The 22,739-nt window shown below is 37.2% G+C and overlaps 1 pseudogene; it reads right to left on the bottom strand.

The window, feature by feature from the left end:
• Positions 1-329: 329 nt before the first annotated feature.
• On the bottom strand, positions 330-5,632 carry LOC120224074 (annotated as a pseudogene).
• Between the last annotated feature and the right edge of the window lie 17,107 nt (positions 5,633-22,739).

Below are 22,739 nucleotides of genomic sequence, written 5' to 3'. Positions count from 1 at the left end.
GTTGGGCTCCATGCTGGGCATGAACCCTACTTAAAAAAAAATTCCATGAAGCAAAGGAGCATTGCTCAAAACCTGCCAACAGATACCCCTCAGGTCCCCTTGGCCACCTGTGAGTTCTGTGCCTAATCAGGCATGGGAGATCTTTGATGACATGGGTGGCTGCTCTATATCTGCAGGCAGGATGGAGAGGAGGTGGCTTCTGTTGTAGGCTCTGGGGGTCAAACAGCTCTGCCCAGGGAAGACAGGGAATGCAGCACAGCCCCTGCAGGCTTGCACACAAATGGCTCTGGTAGTCTCTCCTCTCTGTGACTCTGGTGCATAGAGTTGAATTATGACTGAAGGCTTTCTTCCAAAGGCTGTTCTCCTCTGGTTCCATTCAGGTGTGAATGCATTTCTCCAGAGCAAGGAGACAGGTATGCTGAGGGAGTTCCCGCTTCCCCTTGGCCAAAGACCTTCTCTGATGTGAACCACCAAGTGTATCTCTTCCATGGGAAGCATGCCACATTGACCACACTCATAAATCCTGACCAGCATGTAACCTTCTGGTCACAGGAGCTATAGAGGAAGGCTCTCCCGCTCCGAGGTCTTTCTATACTGAGGACTTCGGGAAGGAGGTGGGAGCTTTGGCTCTCTTATACTCATTGCACTCAAACACCTCTCTGTGCTTGAAACCTTCTGGTGCCAGACAAGGAAGGCATTTCAAATGAAGGCTCCCTCACTGGTGTTGCACACCAGTGTGTGTGACTTTTCTTTGCTGTGTGACTTCTGAGGACACCTCACACTCCTGACCGTGTGGGGTTGTGCTCCTGTGAATTTTCAGGTGGTAAATAAGGGCTGCTTTTCTCAGAAGGCTTTCCTAAACACCTTGAATTTGAAGGTTCAAGGCTGAGTCTCATATGGCTGGGCCAGGTCAAGTCCTTACTGTCCAGCACCCAGGCCTCCTCCCCACCCCTTGTTGTGGGACCATTTGGGGTTGGAGGCCTCAAGTCCCAGTGGGAGCAAGCAAAGTTGTGCAGGGCACACAGCATAGATGCCCCAGGGCCCTTATCCAGGAGCCCCTCTTCTCCCAGGACAGGCACATGACCACGCCCTCAAAGGTCATTGGTCCCAGCCAACACCAGCATTTCCATGGCCATCATTGGAGCCTTGGTCTGGGGGCCTCCTGGGAAGCTGCCCCATGTAATGTCATGGGAAGCGGTGCTTGGCCCAGTGATCTTCTCAGACCGGTGCTTAGCATCAAATCCTTTAGACTAAAACCACGTTTGAATTGCCTCGGAAAATTATCCAGGAGATTGAAATAAAATGCACATGTCAAATTTGTTTTAAAAAAGAAAGAGAGTAAAGTAGAGACAAGTAGGACAAATAAGAAGTGTGTGTGCATACACACACACACACACACACACACACACAATGATAGAATAAAACCAAATACAACAGTGACAAAATAATATGCAAATGTGCTAATCAAAGGTTAAAAGACAAAAATTATAAGACTGGATTAAAAAAAGGAAATTCAGGGGCGCCTGGGTGGCTTAGTCGGTTGAGCGTCCGACTTTCGCTTAGGTCATGATCCCGCGGTTCGTGGGTTCGAGCCCCGCATCGGGCTCTGTGCTGACTGCCAGCTCGGAGCCTGGAGCCTCTTTCAGTCTGTGACTCCCTCTCTCTCTGACCCTCCCCTGCTCACGCTGTCTCTCTCTCTCCTAGAAATAAATACAAAAAAAAAAAAAAAAAAAAAGGAAATTCAGATTTATGTGGGACATAAGATATACCTAAAATATAAGAACAAAAACACTGAGGGTTAAAGAATGAACAATGACATACCAGGCAAATATTAACCAAAGGGCAGCTTTTGAAACCATTTTAATTGCATATCAAATCAGTTTTGGGGGAAACAACATTATTAAAAATTTTCATTTTTTCATTTTTTTAAGTTTTTATTTTAATTTCAGTTAGTTAACATACGGTGTTATATTACTTTCAGTTTTTCATTTTATAAGTTTTTATTTTAGTTTCAGTTAGTTAACATACAGTGTTATATTACTTTACAATATAGTGTTCCAACACCTCCATATAACACCCAGTGCTTATCATAAGTACACTCCTTTATCCCCATCACCTATTTCCTCCGTACCCCCCCACCTCCCCTCTAGTAACCATCAGTTTGTCCTCTGTAGTTAAGAATCTGTTTCTTGGGCTCCTGTGTGGCTCAGTCATTTGGGCATCTGACTTCAGCTCTGGTCATGATTTTATGGTTCATGGGTTTGAGACCTGTGCTGATAGCTAGCTCAGAGCCTGGAGCCTGTTTCAGATTCCATGTCTCCCTCTCTCTCTGTGACCCTCCCCTGCTCACGCTGTCTCTCTCTCTCAGAAATAAATAAAACATTAAAAAAAAACCAATCTGTTTCTTGATTTCTCTCACTCTCTCAATCTCCCTCCCGCCATCTCTCTTTTCCCTTTGCTCCTTAGTTTTGTTTCTTTACTTCCACATATGACTGAAATCATATATTATTTGTCTTTCTCTAACTGACTTAGGTAGTTAAGCATTATACTCTATAGGTCCATCCATGTCCTTGAAAATGGGAAGATTTCATTTTTTATGGGTGAATAATATTTTATTGTATATCTGTACTACATCTTTTTAACCTATTTATCAATCAGCGAACACTTCGGTTGCTTCCATATGTTGGCTATTATAAATAATGCTGCTATAAATATAGGGGTACATTTAATTTTTTTGAGTCAGTGTTTTTGTATTCTTTGAGTGAATAAACCCAGTGGGTTTATTTCTGGGCTTTTATTCTACTACATTAGTCTGTGTGTCTTTTTTTGTGCCAGTACCATACTGTTCTGATCACTACAGCTTTGTAATATATCTTGATGTCTGGAATTGTGATGCCTCCAGCCTTGCTCTGCTTTTTCAAGATTGCTTTGGCTATTAGTGTATTCTGCTATTAAGCGTTTCTGGCTATTAGTGTATTCTAGCTATTAGTGGTTTCATACAGACTTTAGAATTGTTTGCTCTTGTTCTGTGAAAAATGCTGTCGGTATTTTGATAGGGATTGCATTAAATATGTAGCTTGCCTTGGATAGTAAAGACAATTTAATAATAATTGTTTTTCCAATCCATGAGCAAGGACTATCTTTTCATTTCTTTGTGTCATCTTCAATTCCTTTCATCAGTGTTTTATAGTTTCAGAGTACAAGTCTTCCACATCTTTGGTTAGATTTATTCCTAGGTATCTTACTATTTTTGGTGAAACTGTCAATGGGATTGTTTTCTTAATTTCTCTTTCTGCTGTTTTATTATTGGTGTATTGAAATACAGTCGATTTCTGTACATTGATTTTTATCCTACAACTTTCCTGAATTTGTGAATCAATTCTAGTAGTTTTTTGGTGGAATCTTCTAGGTTTTCTGTATATAGTCTCATGTCACCTGCAAATAGTGACAGTTTTACTTCTTCCTTAATGATTTGGATGCTTTTATTTCTTTTCATTGTCTGATTGCTGTGGCTATACTGAATAAAAGTAGTGAGAATGAACATCCTTTTCTTGTTCTTGTTCTTGTTTCTTGTTCTTGTTCTATTTTTCTCCACTGAGGATCATGTTAGCTGTGGGTTTTTCATAGATGACCTTTAATACGGTGAGGTGTGTTCCCTCTAAACCTACTTTGTTGAGGGTTTATCATGAATGGATGTTTGACAAATACTTTTTCTGCAGCTATTGAAATAATCATATGGTTCTTATCCTTTCTCTTATTGATGTGATCTTTCAAGTTGATTGATTTGTGAATATTGAACCATCCTAGCAAACAGTATAAGCCCCATTTGATTATGGTGAATAATTTTTTAAATATATTCTTCAATTCAGTTTGCTAGTATTTTGTTGAGGTTTTTTGCATCTGTGTTCATCAAAGATATTGGCCTGTAGATCTCTTTTTTAGTGGAATATTTATCTGATTTTGGTATGAGGGGAATACCTGCTTCATAGAATTAATTTGATAAATGTTTCCTTCCTTTTCTATGTTTTGGGAATAGTTTGAGAAGAATAGGTATTAACTCTTCATTAAGTGTTTTGTGGAATTTGCCTGTGATGCCATCTGGTCATGGACATTTATTTGTTAGGGGTTTTTTGATTACTGATTTAATTTCTTTGATGACTTTTGTTTTGTTCAAGTTTCCTATTTCTTTCTGGTTTAGTTATAATAGCTTATATGTCTCTAGGAATGTATCCATTTCTTCTAGGTTTACCAATTTGTTGGCATATAGTTTTCTGATATTCTCTGATAATTGTATTTCTGTGTTGTTAGTTGTAATTTCCTCCCCTCATTTGTGATTTTATTTATTTGTGTTCGTTCTTTTTTATTCTGATGAGTCTGGTTAGAGGTTTATCAATATTATTGATTTTTTTCAAAGAATTCATTCCTGGTTCCAATGATTTGTTCTATTATTTTTTAGTAAACCCATCTGTTAAATCCATCTGTTCCAGTATGTCATTTGAAGCCATTGTTTCCTTTTGGATTTTCTGTATAGATGATCTGTCCATTGAGTGGGTGTTAAAGTCCCAACTACTATTGTATTGTTACTAATTAGTTCCTTTATGTTAGTTATTAACTGTTTTATGTATTTGGGTACCTCTACATTGGGTGCACAAGTATTTATAATTGTCATATCTTCTTGTTGGTTTTTCCCCTTTATTTTTTTTTTTTTGAGAAGTGTTAACATTCTTTATTTAATATTATACATAAACCACACAAAAATGCCTTTCTTTAAGCAAAAGGCAACATTTTAAATGCAGGGAACTTTAAATAAATTGGCATAGTTAAAACTAAAAAGATAAAGTGGATGTTGGCAGCTTATCTTCAGTCCTTGCCATTAATAGGCTAACAAACACAACTTGAAACATAGCTGAATCTTTTTATTCTGATAGAGCGACCCTTCAACCTTAGAATTTAAACATATTAATATAACTAATTATGTAAATCTAAATATAAAACCAATCTCTTGTAAGTTTAAAGATGGCATTTACCATCTTTGTGAGAAGCTGAACATTACGAATCAATCCCAATCATATTTTTTGAAGGGGAAGACAATGACAGCACTTGATGCACCAGAATTACTTTCAAAGTTCGAAATGCTGATCATATTCATTTAACCACAAGCCAATCTTTTTTAAATCAGGACGGTAAAAAAGAAATATTCTATCAGCCATCCATGATCTGACTTCTGGCGTATGAGATCAATTTAAATATGGTACACATAAAAAAGTCATGACATATTTTTGTTTTGTAATACATAAAGCAGTTGGTCAACTATACTCCTTAGTAGTTTTTTGAGAAAAGCTATCAAGTCTACTCTCCCCCCTTACTTCTTAATGCCAATGAAGATCATTTTTTGTTCCAGGAATGTACCTCTTGGGATTCTCCAAATACTCTCCATCAGCGTCTCCTCTCTCCGAGTGATGCCTTTGTTCTTGTTGGTATCCATGTAAGAAAATCCAGGGGTTTGATCTGTCTTTCACCCAAATAGACCATGGAAATTTGCCCCAGTATTTTGCTTGCTTCTCTTTTTCATGGTATGGCACTGGGCACACTTATGAACAAAAATCTTCTTGCCGTTTTCAACATCACCCATTTTTAAATTGCTTTTTGGTCCTGCGTGAAACAAAAATGCCCACTCACAATCCAGATGTCCTGCTGTCTCTGGATTTTCTCCTTTACTATTATAGAGTGTCCTTCTTTGTTGTTAGAATCTTTGCTTTAAAGTCCTTTTTGTCCAATATACATATTGCTACTCCAGCTTTCTTTAGAGATTCATTTGCATGATAGATGGTTTCTGCATCCCCTCACTTTTAATCTGATGGTGTCTTTAGGTTTGAAGTGAGTCTCTTGTTGTTTTGTTTTGTTTTAATCCACCCTGTCTCCTTAAGTCCTTGGATTCGAGCATTTAGGCCATTTACATTCAAAGTAATTATTGATATGTATTGCCATTTTATTACTTGTTTTTTAGTTGTTTCTGAAGATTTCCTCTGATTCTCTCTTGGCTTTCATGTTTTGATGATTTTCTTTAGAGATATATTTGTATTTCCTTCTTTATACTTTCCATATTTGTTACTGGTTTTTGATATATGGTTACCATTAGGTTTGTGTATAGCATCTTCTGCGTAGAGCAGTCTATATTAAGTTGATGGTCATTTAAGTTTAAACCCTTTCATTTATCCTCCCCTCCCCACATTCTGTGTGTATTTCTTTTGTGAGTTACTCAACTGATTTCCTACAAAAATATGTATTTTTACTTTTTTGTGTTTACTACCTTTACATTGTCACTTTTGGTCTGTCCTTGGTCTTTCCACTCAAAGAGTTCCTTTTAATATTTCTTGCTGGGCTGATTTAGTCGTCATGAACCCCTTTAGTTTTTGTTTTTCTGTGAAACTCTTTATCTCTCCTTTTATTCTGAATGATAGCCTTCCTGGATAGAATATTCTTTCTTGGCTGCACATTTTTCCATTTCAGCACTGTGAATATATCCTACCACTTCCTTCTGCTTGCAAAGTTTCTATTGAAAAATTTCTGCTACCTTTATGGGTTTTCCCTTGTAAGTTACTGACTTCTTTTGTCTTATCTCTTTTAAATTATTTTTTTTCTTTATTATCATGTTTTGCCAATTTAATTACGACATGTCTTGGTGTGGGTCTGCTTTTGTTGATATTGGCAGGAGTTCTTTGTGCCTCCTAAATCTGTATATCTGTTTCCTTCCTTAGGGACTTTTTCAACTATTATTCCTTCAAATTAAATTTCTGTCCCCCTTTCTCTCTCTTCTTCTTCTAGAACTGCTATACTATGAATGTTATTACATTTAACAGAATCGCTGAATTCCCTAAGTCTATCTCATTTTGCATATTTTTTTCTTCTTTCTTTGCTCAGCTTGTTTACTTTCCATTACTGTTTTCTAGATCACTAATTCATTACTCTGCTTCTTCCATCTTGCTGTTCATTTCATCAGGTGTGTTTTTTATTTAATCTATTGAGCCCTTTATCTATGTTCTGTTATTCCTTATTGCCCTGTTAAGAATCTCACTCATTATTCCACTCTCTTCTCAAATCCAGTGAGTTCGCTTATTATCTTAAATTCTCTATTAGACATGTTCCTTATATCTGTTTTGCTTAGATCTCTGGCTATGGTCTTGTCTTGTTCTTTCATTTGGGATAAATTTCTGTCTCCTCATTTTGTCTGTCTCCCCGTGTCTTTTTCTGGGTACTAAAAAAGTCAACTATTTCTTCTGCAATTGAAATCAGTGACTTTTTGAAGAGGTTCTGGAGTGCCCTGCAGTGTAGTGTCCCTGTTCACCAGAACCTGGCACTTCAGGAGAGTATCCTATGTGTGTTGCTGATGCTCTACTGTTGTGTCTGACTCACTTTTCCTTTCAATGCAGTCACATTCACTGACTTTCTCCCTATTGTGAGCTCTTCATTCTCCTTGTGGTGTTAGTGGGACCCCAGTGGGCCAGCTCTGAAGGTGTGGTGCTAGTGGGACCCCAGTGGGCCAAGGAACTTGGGAACAGGGCAGTAGTGATAGGAAAATTTGCACTGGGCCACTAGTCCTATGCCATATCCCCCAAAGCACTGTGGTGGCGGCTAGGGGCTGTGTGCTAAGATGGCCTGAGGCACAAGGCTGACCCCTGAATGCAATGGTGGCTGCTAATGCATGGTTGGGTGCAGTGGAGTGACTGGGTACTACACAGCAGCTGTACATTATTAAAAATTTTGAGAAGCATTATTAAAACTAGGTTTTTGTAAAAGTTTCAATAACCCAGAAAAGATATAGCAGTTTAAAAATTGTATGATCTTAGTAACATGGACTCAAAATATGTTAAGGATAAATTGTCAGGATCAACCAAGGATATGAATAAATAGGGCACAAGGGCAGGACATAGTAACATTAACCTCCAATGATTTAGGACCTCCAGCAGCATAATCAGGAAGTATGTGGCAGATCAGTCCAACCGGTAACCAGTATTGCATTGTGAGCACTGCACCCAACACCCAGAGAACACCTCCTTTTTTAAAGCTTATATGGAACATTTCAACAATTGATCATGTTTTGGAGCATTAAGGCATTTAAATAACACTTACAAAAGCATAACCATAAAAATCTCTGAAACATGGAAATTCAATTATCTTTGTCAATAAAAAAACCAAATGGAAATATGAAAGCAACAAACAATGAAAATACACCACATATCAAATCTTGAGGGATGTTATTAAATTAGAATTTAAAAGGAAAATTTAGGAACATAAGGGATTATTTTATAAAAGAAGAGAGAGTAAAATGATTTAAACATATTGTTTCAAAAGGTAGAAAAAGAAATTGTCATATCCAACTAATTTTTCTCTCATGTTTAGTGAACACTGAATGCTGGTTAAATAAAGGAATTGGAGGCATGCACGCTTTTTTTTTTTTATAATTATACTAGTGGCTGGCAGAGTACTCAGTGTGCGAAATTTAGTTCATTCTTAATACCTATTTTGTGAATTACATTTTTACAATGCAACTAAATATAGCCTCCTGTATTTTCTAAAGCACTGTGTGTGATGTTTATTTCTTAAGGAGGTGAGAAGATACTCATTTTAAGTAGCTTCTCTTACTTAAATTTGCAGGGCGTTTTAAGTTTTTGACAGTATTTTATACAGTAAATAATATATTCTCATGAAACGTTAAATTTCTATCACTCAAGTAAAATATCCATATACTTAAAATTCAAAAAAGCAGGGTCCCTAATGTATTCATAATTAATATTTATATACTTAAAGATAATCTAACTACATCATTTTAAGTAGCAGTGAAATCTAACCTTGGTTTTTAGGAGTACAGATATAAATGACCCTACCTACACTTTAGACAGAGAAATCTGTACCTAATTCAGTTTTAACACTAATTGCTGTTATCTAAGGAAAGACCCTAGCGTTAGTTCTGAAAGGCATCTTACCTTTTTATAAAAAGAATTCTAGTCAGCTCAGAGGGTATATATGCTTGAGATTTAAAGAGGGACAAAAATCACTTGGGATTTTCTCCATGAGTAAAATTAAATCAACTTTGGACATGACATTAGACTTTAAATTTTCTGTGTAAATCTTTGTATATATATTTTAGGTATGCTCCCTTAAACCACAAACATATTTGTGTTTGTCCATGCACTGGTGTATGTGTTTTAGTTAGTTGCACACATGAAGGCTAAGACATGCCCAGAAGTCTTACTCTCTGGGTGTTATTTCTGAATTGCAAATTATAACTTAAAAACAAGTATCCCTGTTCATCGAACATCCCCCCTCTCTCCCGGTAAAACCCTCTGGCTTAGTAGTGCTTTTGTGGTAATGAAGGGTTTCTTAGCGAGCTGTGAGAATAGGGCCTCTTCCCTCACTCACACCTTACAATTGGACAGCAAGGTTTAGGATAAGGGGACAGTCCCTTCAGTGACAAGGACAAAAAATTAAATCATGTCTTCATCTTAGTTCCTTCAGGCTCCTATAACAAAATACCATAAACAGGTGGCTTATAAAAACCCAAGGGAACACTTCCTGATTCATAGATGTCATTGCATGGTGGAAGGGACATGGGAGCTCTCTGCTCTTATGATCCAATCACCTTCTAAAGGCTCCACCTCCAAATACCATCACAATGGGGATTAGGCTTCAACATATCAGTCTGGGGGGGATACACATTTAGATCCTACAAATCTTCAAAGTAATATATTAGCTAAGGTCATTACTTTTGTTTTTGTTAAAGAATGTTGTTTCACTACTTAATATCCTATAACATCCATCATATTTTACATTCTGAGTTGTAATATTTACCTGATATCCCATGTAAAATAATGTATTTTATATTTAAAATTATTTGGCTTTGATAGGTGTTAAACTCTTTTACATGGAACTTTTGTTATTTATCAGAAACAGTTGAGAAGGACATCTTTTAATAGCTCAAGTGAAATTAGAAATTAGATACTGAAAACTATTCTCCAAACTATAATAAATAGCATAATTATTAAACTCAATGTAATAAATGGAAGGCTACCATCTTACTTAGCATATAATTTATTTCTTATATTTTCCCCCAGTTGGGTTCAGTATATGTAACTGGAACATTAGTTTGAATAAAAGTTAATATTCATAGTCTGTGTCTCTGATTTCATTTTCTGGGTAGATGTTGAGTAAAACAAAATGAATAGTAAATAAGAGTCATCTAATACTGAACAATTTTTATACAGAGAGAATTTGCAGAGTTTATGTCCAAAAAGTTTCTAATTAATGTTTAGATTTAATCAAATGACTATCCTCAAAGGGAATCTGTGTTTCTATTGGTTGTTTCTATTATTGTTCGAGACTTTATTAGAATCTCACAAAATGAGACTCAAGATTTCTCAGAATGGTTTCCTGGTGTAGACTATATGTTCTTATTTTTTTTTCCAGTATCTAATAATAATGAATAATTGGTTCTGTTTTGCTTTTAAAAGAAGAGCTCAGGTTGACCAGGTGTCCCTGAGATAGTCACAAAAGACAATCTTTATTTGAAAGATGTAAAAGGAGCTGCAGACTCCATAACTTTGTGTTGCTAAGCCCAACTGCACAACTCAGTAACCAACATGCACCCAGACATTTGCAAATAAGTAATTGACTCCATCCCTTGTTGGCTTCCAGGGGGTTCATCCATCCCAGATGGTAGCTGGGCACTAAGTGTGAAGGGCAGATAATAAAAGCAGAAGTGAGAGAGGAGACGGCATGTGCTCCCCACTCATTCTGCCCTGATGTTTGGTCGAAGAGAAATGGTCTCTCTGTCCTGTTCCCAGTAGTCATGTTTTCTAAATTCTAAATAAAATTGAATTGTGAAAGCTTTGAAGTCAAACGCAGATTATGATTGAATGGGATCTAAGCGTGACAAAATGTTCTCTGTTGTCTGACATGCAATTTGGGTGACAAACTAGAAACTTCTGAGAGCATTTTTCAAAAACCAATCAAGTATTCAGACTCAAGGACAGTTCACTTCTAAACTAAGTTTTTCGTACTCTATAACAAAAAGGTTCATTTTTAAAAATTAAGGTAAACATTAGAAGATAGATATTTTTACTACAGAGTCAATGAAAATTCTGCAAATTTAAGTGAAAATTCTTAAATGTTTATATGAAAAAATATAGAAGTCTACTGTGGAAAAAAGTGTCTCTTTTTAAGAGTCCTAAAGAAATTGAGCTAGTTTTTCAGAACTTATGAATATTTGGGAGGCTTAGAAGCCAAAAATCAATTCAGTTGAGCTCTTTTTCAATGATATAACCCCCCATGTTGTCTAGGCTCTTTGACAACTTAGTGGAAAATTATATCAACAGCCATTTTCACGTTATTGTTAAAGACTCCTGTACACTGTTTCCTGAAAAAGAAAATCTCTAAGGAAAGGAAACAAGGTACCAGAAATTATTGCATGCGGATCAGAATACTTTTCCATACAAAAAGCCAGTATCCACACTGTAGTCCCACACATATAACCTTGGTTATATGATGATACCATTGTTTCAGCAAATGTCCAGTTTCCATAATATGTATATTTTTAAATATTAAAAATAATCTATCTCAATTCCAGAAAACTCCTGTTTTATGTGAATTGTATTTTTTTCACTTGATGACCCATGATTCTCTGTGTCATAATTTATATCTTATTTTGTATATGATAGAAGAAAATCATGCCTATGACCACTACACTGTAAGATGAGCAATTTAAAATCTGTTTACTATTCCCAGAGGCTTCAAAATTTACTTAATTTTTCATCTTTCCATAGAACAATTCCAAAGCCAGATATGATAATAAGAGGCTGCATTGGAAGTTGTATTATGACTATAGACAAGGGCCCAAGACCAAAACAAACAAACAAACAAACAAGAAAATGTATCATGATCAGAAAAAAAGTACATTTCTAGACCACAAGGTTTTAGATTGGGGAGAAAGCATATCGATCTACCAGTAAAGACAGCAATAACTGTAATAAGATAATTTAAATAGACTTATACGTGAAATTCTGAGAACTGGAGCAAAGGAAGATTAAATACCACTGTAAACATCATCAAACTTTTCAACTGGGATGGTAGATTGGACCAGGTATTAGAGGCTGGAGGTCTCTCTGTGATCACCACCATGCAGATACACAGGAGGCTAATGGAGTGAGAAGAACAGAAGGAAGATGTACGAGTAATGGGGCAGGAGAATGAGGCCTCCTTCTCAGCGGGGAAATGGCCCCTTCAGTCCTTCAAACAGATGATTGATGGCTCTTGGAGACCTGCACTTCATCATATGTTGATGGAGGTCATTAAGAAACCATCATCTCTCTTACTCAGGTCAAGCTAGCTCTCCAAAGTTATCAAGGGCCATGATAAAATTTCATTGTTAAGATATATGCTGCAAAAAATACTTAAAGCCAGTTTCCCAAACTTGAGATTTAGAATGGAAAATATAAACCTGTGGACAATGAACTCAAAACCAAGAAGAATCCCCTGTGCTCCTGACCACATGTGGTGAAACGTTTATTTCCATTAATAGTTCTTGGCAAACAAATAAAGTTTGGTATCCTCAGATCAGAATGTCATAAAGTGGGTAATAATTTTTTTTAAAAAATTTAATGTTTATTTATATTTTGAAAGAGAGAGAGAGAGAGAGAGATGGGGGACAGAGAGAGGGGGACACAGATTTTGAAGCAGGCTCCAGGATCTGAGCTGTCAGCACAGAGCCCAATGTTGGGCTCAAACTCACGAATCTAGATATCATGACCTGAGTTGAAGTCAGACAGTTAATCAACTGAGCCACCCAGGTGCCTCATAAAGGTAATAAAGTAGGTAATAATTACCCATAAAGTAGGTAATAATTTTCATCCCTTTCAATCCTCAGAGTTTTGGAAAATAAATGTGAGTGTTTTTATGAAATAAAGAGAAAACTTTTATGTTTCAAGATTGGAAAGCAAAGTATATTTTTTAAATATTTGTCCTTTCATTGAAAGAAATACAGTTATTTTTATAAGAGATATTTATTAGTTGTGTTAGTCACTGTGAAGAAAATAAAGACTGACCTTCAAGAACTGGGAATCTAGTTGTAGAGCTAAGAATTTACATTAATGACTGCCATTTGGATTCAACAGAGCAAATTAAAAAAATATATTGAGCATGTTCTCTATGCCAGGCACTGGGGATAGAAAAGAGAATGTTTCTATTCACTGCTTTCACAGTTTGGAAAAAAGTTCAGGGTAGAGTCAGACATATAGACAAATGGTGATTTTTAACATGAACTAAGTATTGTGGGTTTTTTTTTTAATGTTTATTTATTTTTAGAGAGAGAGAGATAGCATAAGCAGAGGAGGGGTAGAGAGAGAGGGAGACACAAAATCTGAAACAGGCTCCAGGCTCTGAGCTGTCAGCACAGAGCCCGATGTGGAGCTCAGACTCGAGAATGAGGAGATCATGACCTAGGTTGAAGTCGGCTGCCCAACCGACTGAGCCACCCAGGCACCCCAGTATTGTTTTGTTTTTAAATGTTTATGTATTTTTGAGAGAGACAGAGAGAGATACAGAGATAGCATGAGCAGGGGAGGGGCAGAGAGAGACGGAGACCCAGAATCTGAAGCAGGCTCCAGGATCTGAGCTGTTAGAGCCCGACATGGGGCTCGAACTCACGAGCCACAAGATCATGACCTGAGCCAAAGTTGGAAGCTTAGCCGACTGAGCCACCCAGGCACCCCGTGAATTAAGTAGTATTAAAGATAGATATGAAAGAGTGTAAAAAGACTTCACTTTGTGAATAAACAGAGGAAATAAGACAAATTAGTATGTCATGAATGCCATGAAACTGCACTAAAAATTGTGAAAATTCAGAGAAGAGAAATTTCCTCCACAGAATGGATCAAAGAAAAGGCTTCCTGCAGGAGCCTCAGGATGGTGCCTGAGGGGGGAGGGTGTAGTTTCCACACATGGTGATGTTGGCAAGGTGTAGAGAGGTTTGTGAGGTAGAGAAAATGATAGGAATGAAGGGATAGGAAACTGAGGGCCATTCATTCTATGAATTACTATTACTGCCAGACAGTATGCTCAGCTCTCCTGTGTGTGCAAAACCAATGGTCTCTTCTTCCGTGGAGCTCCTCCCAGCCCTATGACATGGCACTTGTCATCAAGGAAGATGAAAGAGAAAAGCACCGGATACTACAAAGACAAAGAACAGGGAGGGATCTGTGAGCTCCACCCTCGGCTGGAGAAGGGAAGCTGGAGCTGAGACCTGCAGGCAGTACCAGCATTATCTGGTAGAGGAGCAGGAAGGACCATCGTAAGAGAGCCATTGGGTGGGAAGTGCCCCTAGAGAAGCATCTGGAATTTAGTGGTGACTAAGAAACAGGAAGGCAGCCCTTTTTGTGTTATTCATTTTGTTTGTGGGTTTCCACATAGCGGATGATAATTGAAGTAATCTGATCATGGTGAAGTTTAGATATTTTGAAGGCTGAAATGGCAGTTGAGTTGACTGGCATGATGGGTGGGATGGAGCGAGGCGCGCACACACACACACACACACACACACACACAATCTTGAAGGGAACAAAAATATAAGAGAAGTTTTACACAACTTGTTTACTGTCCTTGATTCCCCAGGAGCATGTGAATAAAGGTAAATGAGAATTGGCATTTTGCCATCCTTAAAACTAGAAACACAATATACAAATGAGATTTTGGTTTGGAACCCATTAGAAGCACCACTCTTTTCTTGTATTTATTGGGTCATTAAGAGCAGCCATATGGTTGTCTTCTGTCCTTTCTGTTCACGTTTCTCCAGTAGGTTCCTCAGTGGGAGTCTGTTTAGTGGTTGATTGAAATTCTATTTTTATTGGCAACTTTCTGTTATCTGTAATTGCCCGAAGTGGATGATCCAATATGAAGGGGTTTGTTTCCCTTCCATTCCTGCCATTCCCACTTTGTCAATCTTACTGGAAAACCAGAGATTTTTTTTTTGTCATTCACTTTTGAAAATATAGAGTGGGCAGAAAATAGGTTATGAAGAAAATGAAGTAGATTTTGAGTCTATCGGAGAATCTAGTTCTTCTTAAGGATAATCAAGCTGACTGGAACTATATGCTAAACAGTCTGAGGAGTGCTGGACCAAGTTAAAAAGCATATCTGTAACTCCTTCTGTTTTTATGTGCATGTTAATTAACTTCTGTTCATTTCCAGTCTCCATTTGTGAAGCAAAGATTATATATCACTCTTGAAATTTCACTTTGTCTTTGTAGGGATTCAGGACTCAGGGAAGCTTCCTGGTTTTGAGAAATGAAAAATGTCCTTTTGGGACCAAATCACTGTCAATATCTGTAGATTTTTGCAAGTTATTCAGAAACACCTATATTTTTCTGGATCACAGAGCTGTCATTTATATTTCTTAGAGTTATCTAATTTATTCGTTCTTTTGCCAGCCTTATAAAAATGAACTATTTCAATGAAGCAAAGAACCAACTCTCCGTGTGCTTCTAACATTTCATTAAAATTTGCACTGATGTTCGCAAGAATTATAAATCTCATTAAGTGACTTTATGTTAAGCAATTAAAATCATATCACTTATCACAGTGTCCAATATCTGAAGACCCTTTAGAGAATCCATTCTAAATTAGTATTTAAGAGTGAGCAGCATTAGTTATTATAAGGCACGCATTTAACGTTGGACATTTTCTTGATTGAACAATGAAATACGTTAAATGCACTCACCGCTATGGTCTGTGGTTCAGTCACACACTTGAATGATGCAATGCTTATCTCATAAGGATGAAAGCAAATAGAAATGGAGAAGAATGTATAGGGGAGTTCATTGCAGTTGTGGCTGTGGTTCTCCAAGAAAAAAACCACAACACTAGAAATACAAAACTACATTTTCCTAGATTTGAGCCTGGAAGAGATACTTAGGGATGAGTTATATTTACTCTTAAAGAAGACACAGTCAACAGAACGGTTATAAAGAAGGGGTCGCTGTAGAATAGGGATCTATGAGCCACAGTTATGGAACTAAATGAACTCTGTGACTATCAGATCCTAAGAGACAGAGTATTAGTAAGGTTACCCAGACCAGAGAGCTAGTTAGGATACTACAAAGTCATGATATTCCTACAAGTTAGGATTTCTAATCTACTAATGGTGTTGACTACACACTATTGAAAGCATGGCCCTTTAGAAATCATGGAAGGGCATCATATTAACAACTACGGTTTAGTCTGAGCCTTCCACACTTTCTTTCTAATCATCCCAACTGAGTACCTCGCAAGGATTCCATCACAGATATCACAGGTAGCTCTCCAAAAGAGAAAACAAAATTACGCAGCAATAACAACCCAACTTCTCTGTAGTGGTGAAAGCCAATCTCTGTTAGAAGAGGCAGGGAGGCAGAGGAAGGAATTAAGGTTAGCTGAATTAATGGAAATTAATTGCTCTATCAAATGTTGCTTTGCAGCTAAAGGAGAAAGGCCTCCAGCTGCTAAGAAGTGCCATGGATCTAACCAAAGACGTTTGCAGGGTTAGGAATGAAATCTTAGCAATTCCAATCTTGAAAAGACCGACTCATGAGCTAAAACAACACACAAAAGACTTTATTTATTAACCATGATATTCGTTTGTTAATTTAGACTCTGAGGACAACATCTCCAACTGTAAAATATTCACATCAACCCCCACAGATCTGTCTCTTGACCTTTTCGCTTCTATTCCACTGCCTTCTCTCTCCCTCCCTCTTTCTCTCTCTCTAGCTCTCTCCCTCCATTCCTCTCTCCTTCTTTCTTACCTCCACTCCTCCCTGGAGGCTCCCGACTCCCTGGGCCTTGCTCCAAATCAACCAGCTCTACATACTTGTGTGGTTGTTTATAAAGTGTCTGCAGGATCTTTGGCAGTCCCCGCATTACATGTTGGGTCCTAATTCTCCCCCAGACCTGGGCCAGCCAAGGTGATCTGCTCCTAGAGAATAGAAACCAGTGGAAGTGATGCTATGTTGTGAGCCTACATCACAAAAGGCAAAACCACATCTGTCTGGCTTTCTCTCTTTTGAGACACACATACTAGGGGCCCTCAACCAACATAGAAAACTGACTGGATTCCATAAAGAGATAATGATGAGAGGCCGAAAGGAGAGGCCATACAGGAGCAGGGACAGGTGATGAAGGAAGCCAAGCATTCCACACCCAGCAGGTTAGCCTTTCCATCTTCAACTGCCATTTGTGTGAACAAGAGGGCCCTCAGACCACTCCAGCTTTTGAGCCTCCCTGGCTGCTGAAAAGGGAGCAGAGATAAATAACCTCCACCAAATGGTGCTTAAATTGCAGCTTTGTAAGTAACATAAAATTTTTAAAGGTTTGTTTAAGCCACTAACATTTGGGGTGGTTTGTTGTACGGCCGTTGGTACCCGGGACACCTTCCGTAGTGTTCTGTATGATCATGGAGTTATACAAAAGACTATGCATACCCTGATGTATAAATATGTGTGCATATGCCATATGTTTATGAAAGGGGGTTCAAGTTAAAAAATCAGACAATGGTTTCATGATGAAGGCACCACTGTAGAAGCATATGACCTGAGAGAGTTCATTCATGCTGGGCTAGAATCATTTGTATATTTGAAGTATATTTTTACCTTAGATAATATTGCATAAACAATTACAAGAACTTTTGGGTCAACTCCCCCACTTATTAGGTACCAAGTATACCTCTTAGTCAGTTATATATCTTTCCAACTTAATCTTATCATGTCTACCTGAGGTTACACCCTGATCTTTTAGATTTGTGTATGTAGTTCCCAAGCCACCATTAACAGTATATTGACAGTTTTAGGTCAATGTCTTACTTTTACAGGAATCGCACTTTACAAAAGTCCAACCTTATATGTACCCTAGCAGACCAGTGCTTGGATAGTGGAGTCAGAGAAGCTTGATGAGAAGTCTTGTTCTGATACTTACAGACTGGTGACCCTGGACAAAGTCTTTCCACCTCTGTCAGTTTCCTCACCTGTGAAACAGAGATACCAGTGCATTTTATTTTATTTTATTTTATATTTTTATTTATTTCTAGGAGAGAGAGAGAGAAAGACAGAGTGAGCAGGGGAGGGTCAGGGAGAGAGGGAGATACAGACTCTGAAACAGGCTCCAGGCTCTGAGCTGGCAGTTAGCACAGAGCCCAACACGGGGCTCGAACCCATGAACCACAAGATCATGACCTAAGCGAAAGTCGGACACTTAACCGACTAAGCCACCCAGGCACCCCATATCAGTGCATTTTATACAGACTATTAGAAGGATTAATTCTGATAAAGAGCACAAAGTGCATACCCTAGAGCCTCTCATGGTAAGGGATCAGTAAATTGTGGTTATTATCAGCATAGCTGTTGCTACTGTAATGTGTTGACTTGTACTAGATTTGATCTCAGAAGATGGTTTTTCTCCAGCCTTTTCCACAGGACTGGAGACAAGTTACCAGAATGCTTATGCAGTTGATTGCCATTTATACAAATAACAAGAAGCATTCATATTAATAGTTTCTCTGGTAATAACTTTGTAGCAAACTGTAACATCTGTAGTTTCTTAAATAAAAATATATTCAATTTATATTCCATATAATACATGATTGTAACATAGATAAAATTTTGTACCAGCTAATCTGGAGGAAAAATATTACATCATTATAATGACTTAGGAAAACCCTTATTGTTGATCTTTATATTTTGAGAGCCATATACCAGCATAATTATTATAACACCACAAAAAAAGAAAAAAGAAAGAAAAAGGGATGCCTGGGTAGCTCAGTCGGTGGAGTGTCCAACTTTGGCTCAGGTCATGATCTCACAGCTCGTGGGTTTGAGCCCTGCATCAGGCTCTGTGCTGACAGCTCGGAGCCTGGAGCCCGCTTGCAATTCTGTGTCTCCGTCTCTCTCTCTGACCCTCCCCTGCTCACACTATGTGTGTGTGTGTCTCTCTCTTAAAAATAAATAAAAGTTTACAAAAAATACCACCACATATTTTTATTTTTTTATTATTTTTATTTTAATTCCAGAATAGTTATACACAGTATTATATTAGTTTCAGGTGCAATATAGTGTTTCAACAGTTCTATACATTACTCAGTGCTCATCATAGTAAGTGGACTCCTAACCCCCTTCACCTATTTCACCCATCCCTTTACTCACCTCTCCCTGGTAACCATCAGTTGGTCCTCTGTAGTTGAGTCTGTTTCCAGGTTTCTCTCTCTCTCTCTCTCTCTCTCTCTCTCTTTTTCCTTTGCTCATTTGTTTTCCATCTTAAATTCCACATGTGAGTAAAATCATATTTGACTTTCTCTGGTTTATTTCACTTAGTATTATAGTCTCTAGCTCCATTCATCCATGTCCTTTCAAATAGCAAGATTTCATTCTTTTTATGGCTGACTAATATTCCATTGTTTGTATGTATATACATACACATATATCACTTCTTTATCCATTTATATGTCTGTGGACACAGGCTGCTTTCATATCTTGGCTATTATAAGTAATGCTGCAATGAACATAGGGGTGCATGTATCCTGTTGAATTACTGTTTTTATATTCTTTGGATAAATATCCAGTAGTGTGCTTAATGAATGGAGGAGTAGTTCCATTTGTAACTTTTTGGGGAACCTCCATCCATACTGTCTTCCATGGGCTCCACCAGTGCATTTCCACTAATAGTGCATGAGGGTGTCTTTTTCCACATCCTCACCAGCACCTGTTGTTTCTTGTGTTTTTGGTTTTAGTCATTCTGATGGGTGTGAAATGATATTTTATTGTAGTTTTGGTTTGCAGTTCCCTGATCATGAGTGATGTTGAGCATGTTTTCATCTGCCTGTTGGCCATCTGGATATCTTCTTTGGATAAATATCTGCTCACGTCTTCTACCCATTTTGTAATTGCATTCTTTGTGAGTTTGTGTGTGTGTGTGTGTGTGCATGTGTGTGTGCATGCGTGTACACATGTGAGTGTGTCAGATTGTGTAAGTTCCTTATGTATTTTGGATATTAACCCTTTATCAGATATGTTGTTTGCAAATAAGTTATCCATTCAGTAGGTTGCCTTTGGTTTATTAATTGTTTTCTTTGCTGAGAAGAGGTTTTATATTGATGTATGCTGTTTATTTCTGCTTTTGTTTCTCTTGCCTCAGGAGACATATCTAGAAAAATGTTGCTACAGCCAGTGTCAAAGAATTTACTGCCTGTACTCTCTTCTAGGATTTTTATGATTTCAGATCTCATATTTAGGTATTTATTCCATTTTGAGTTTATTTTTGTATATGGTATAAAAAAGTGGTCCAATTTCATTCTTTTGCATGTTGCTGTCCAGTTTTCCCAACACCATTTGTTAGAGAGATTGTCTTTTTCCGTTGCACATTATTCCCTCCTTTGTCAGATATTAACTGACCATTTAATTGTGAGTTTATTTCTGGGCTTTCTATTCTGTTCCATTAACTTATGTGTCTATTTTAGTGCCAGTACCATACTGTTTTGATTACTACAGCTTTGTAGGATATCTTTATGTCTGGGATTGTGATACCTCCAATTTTGTTCTTTTTCAAAATTGCTTTGGCTATTTGGGATCGTTTGTGGTTTTAGGATTGTTTGTTCTAGTTCTGTGAAAAGTGCTGTGATATATTGATAGGGCTTGCATTAAATCTGTAGATTGCTTTGAGTACTAGAGACATTTTAACATATTTGTTTTTCCAATTCATAGACACGGAATATTTCTCCATTTGTTTGTGTTGCCTTCAATTTCTTCCAACAGTGTTTTATAGTTTTCAGAGTATAACTCTTTCACCTCTTTGGTTGAGTATATTCCTAGGTATTTTATTATTTTTCATACAATTGTAAATGGGATTCTTTTCTTAATTTCTCTTTCTTCTGCTTCATTGTTAATGTATAGAAATGCAACAGATTTCTGTACACTGACTTTGTATCCTATGACTTCACTGAATTCATTTATCAGTTGTAGTAGTTTTTTGGTGTAGTCTCAGGTTTTCTATATATAGTATCATATCATCCACAAATAGTGAAAGTTTTACTTCTTTCTTACCAGTTTGGATGCCTTTTTATTTCTTTTTGTTGTCTGATTGCTATGCTACGACTTGCAATACTACGCTGAATAAAAGTGGTGAGAGTGGACATCCTTATCTCGTTCCTGACCTTAAGGGAAAATCTCTCCATTTTCACCATTGAAAATGGTGGAAAATCTGGAGTGGGTTTTTCATATCAAGCCTTTATTATGTTGAGATATATTTGCCTCCACCTACTTTGTTGAGATTTGTTTTGTTTTGTTTTTATCATGAATGGGTGTTGTACTTTGTCAAATAGTTTTTCTGCATCTTAAAATGATTATGGATTTTTTTTTCCTTTCTATTATTGATGTGATTTATCACATTGATTGATTTATGAATAGTGAGCCACCCTTACTTAACAGGAATAAATCATACTTAGCCATGGTGAAGTATTTTTATTGTATTGCTGTATTCAGTTTGGTAGTATTTTGTTGAAGAATTTTGCATCTGTGTTCATCAGAGATATTGGCTTGTAATTCTCTTTTTTTTTATGGTCTCTTTATCTGGTTTTGTTATCTGGGTAATGCTAGCTTCATAGAACAAATTCAAAAATCTTCCTTCCTCTTATATTTCAAGGAACAGTTTGAGAAGAATAGGTATTACCTTTTCTTTCAATGTTTGGTAGAATTCACCTATGAAGACATCTGCTCCTGGTCTTTTGTTTTCTGGGAATTTTTTGATCACTGATCAGTTTCTTTGCTGGTTATCAGTCTTTACAGTTTTCTACGTCTTCCTGTTTCAGTAGTGGTACGTTATTTGTTCCAAGAATTTATCCCTGTTGTCTAGGTTATCCAATTTGTTGCTATATTGTTTTTATAATATTCTCTTATAATATTCTTTCTATAATATGTAAAATAATGTATTATTTTATAATGAGAATAATAATATTTATACTTTCTTTATAAGAATAATAATATTCTTGTTTGTATTTGTGTGGTGTCAGTTGTATACTCTCCCCTTTCATTTCTGATTTTGTTTATTTGAGTCCTCTCTCTCTTTTTTTTGTTTCAGTAGTTTGGCTACAGGTTCCTCAATTTTGATGATCTTTTTAAGGAACCAGCTCCTGGTTTTGTTGATCTGGTCTATTGTGTTGTTCCTGCTGTTGTTTCTATATCACCTATTCCTGCTCTAGTCTTTATTATTTCCTTCCTTCTGCTGGTTTTGTATTTTGTGAGTTCTTTTTGTTCCATTAGGTATAAAATAAGGTTGTTGGGTTTTGTTTTTTTTTTTTGAGATTTTTCTTGCTTCTTGAGGAAAGCTTGTATTACTATAAACTTACATCTTAGAATTGCATTTGCTGCATCCCAAAGGTTTTGACCATTGTGTTTTTATTTGTCTTCATGTGATTTTCTACTTCTTCTTTAAAAAAATTTTTTAACATGTATTCATTTTTGAGAGAGAGATAGGGTATGAGTGGGGGAGGGGCAGAGAGAGGGAGACACAGAATCTGAAGCAGGCTCCAGGCTCTGAGCTGTCAGCACGCAGCCTGACGCAGGGCTAAAACCCACGAGTGGTGAGATCAGGACCTGAGCTGAAGTCGGATGTGCTGACTGAGCCACCCAGGTGCCCCTTCTATTTCTTCTTTGATTTCTTGGTTGACCCATTTG

Source organism: Hyaena hyaena, unplaced genomic scaffold, assembly GCF_003009895.1.
Source record: "Hyaena hyaena isolate Hyena2069 unplaced genomic scaffold, ASM300989v1 scaffold_1099, whole genome shotgun sequence".
Lineage (NCBI taxonomy): Eukaryota > Metazoa > Chordata > Mammalia > Carnivora > Hyaenidae > Hyaena > Hyaena hyaena.
The sequence above is the reverse complement of the archived record's forward strand: the minus strand, read 5'-3'. Positions and strand labels throughout refer to the sequence as shown.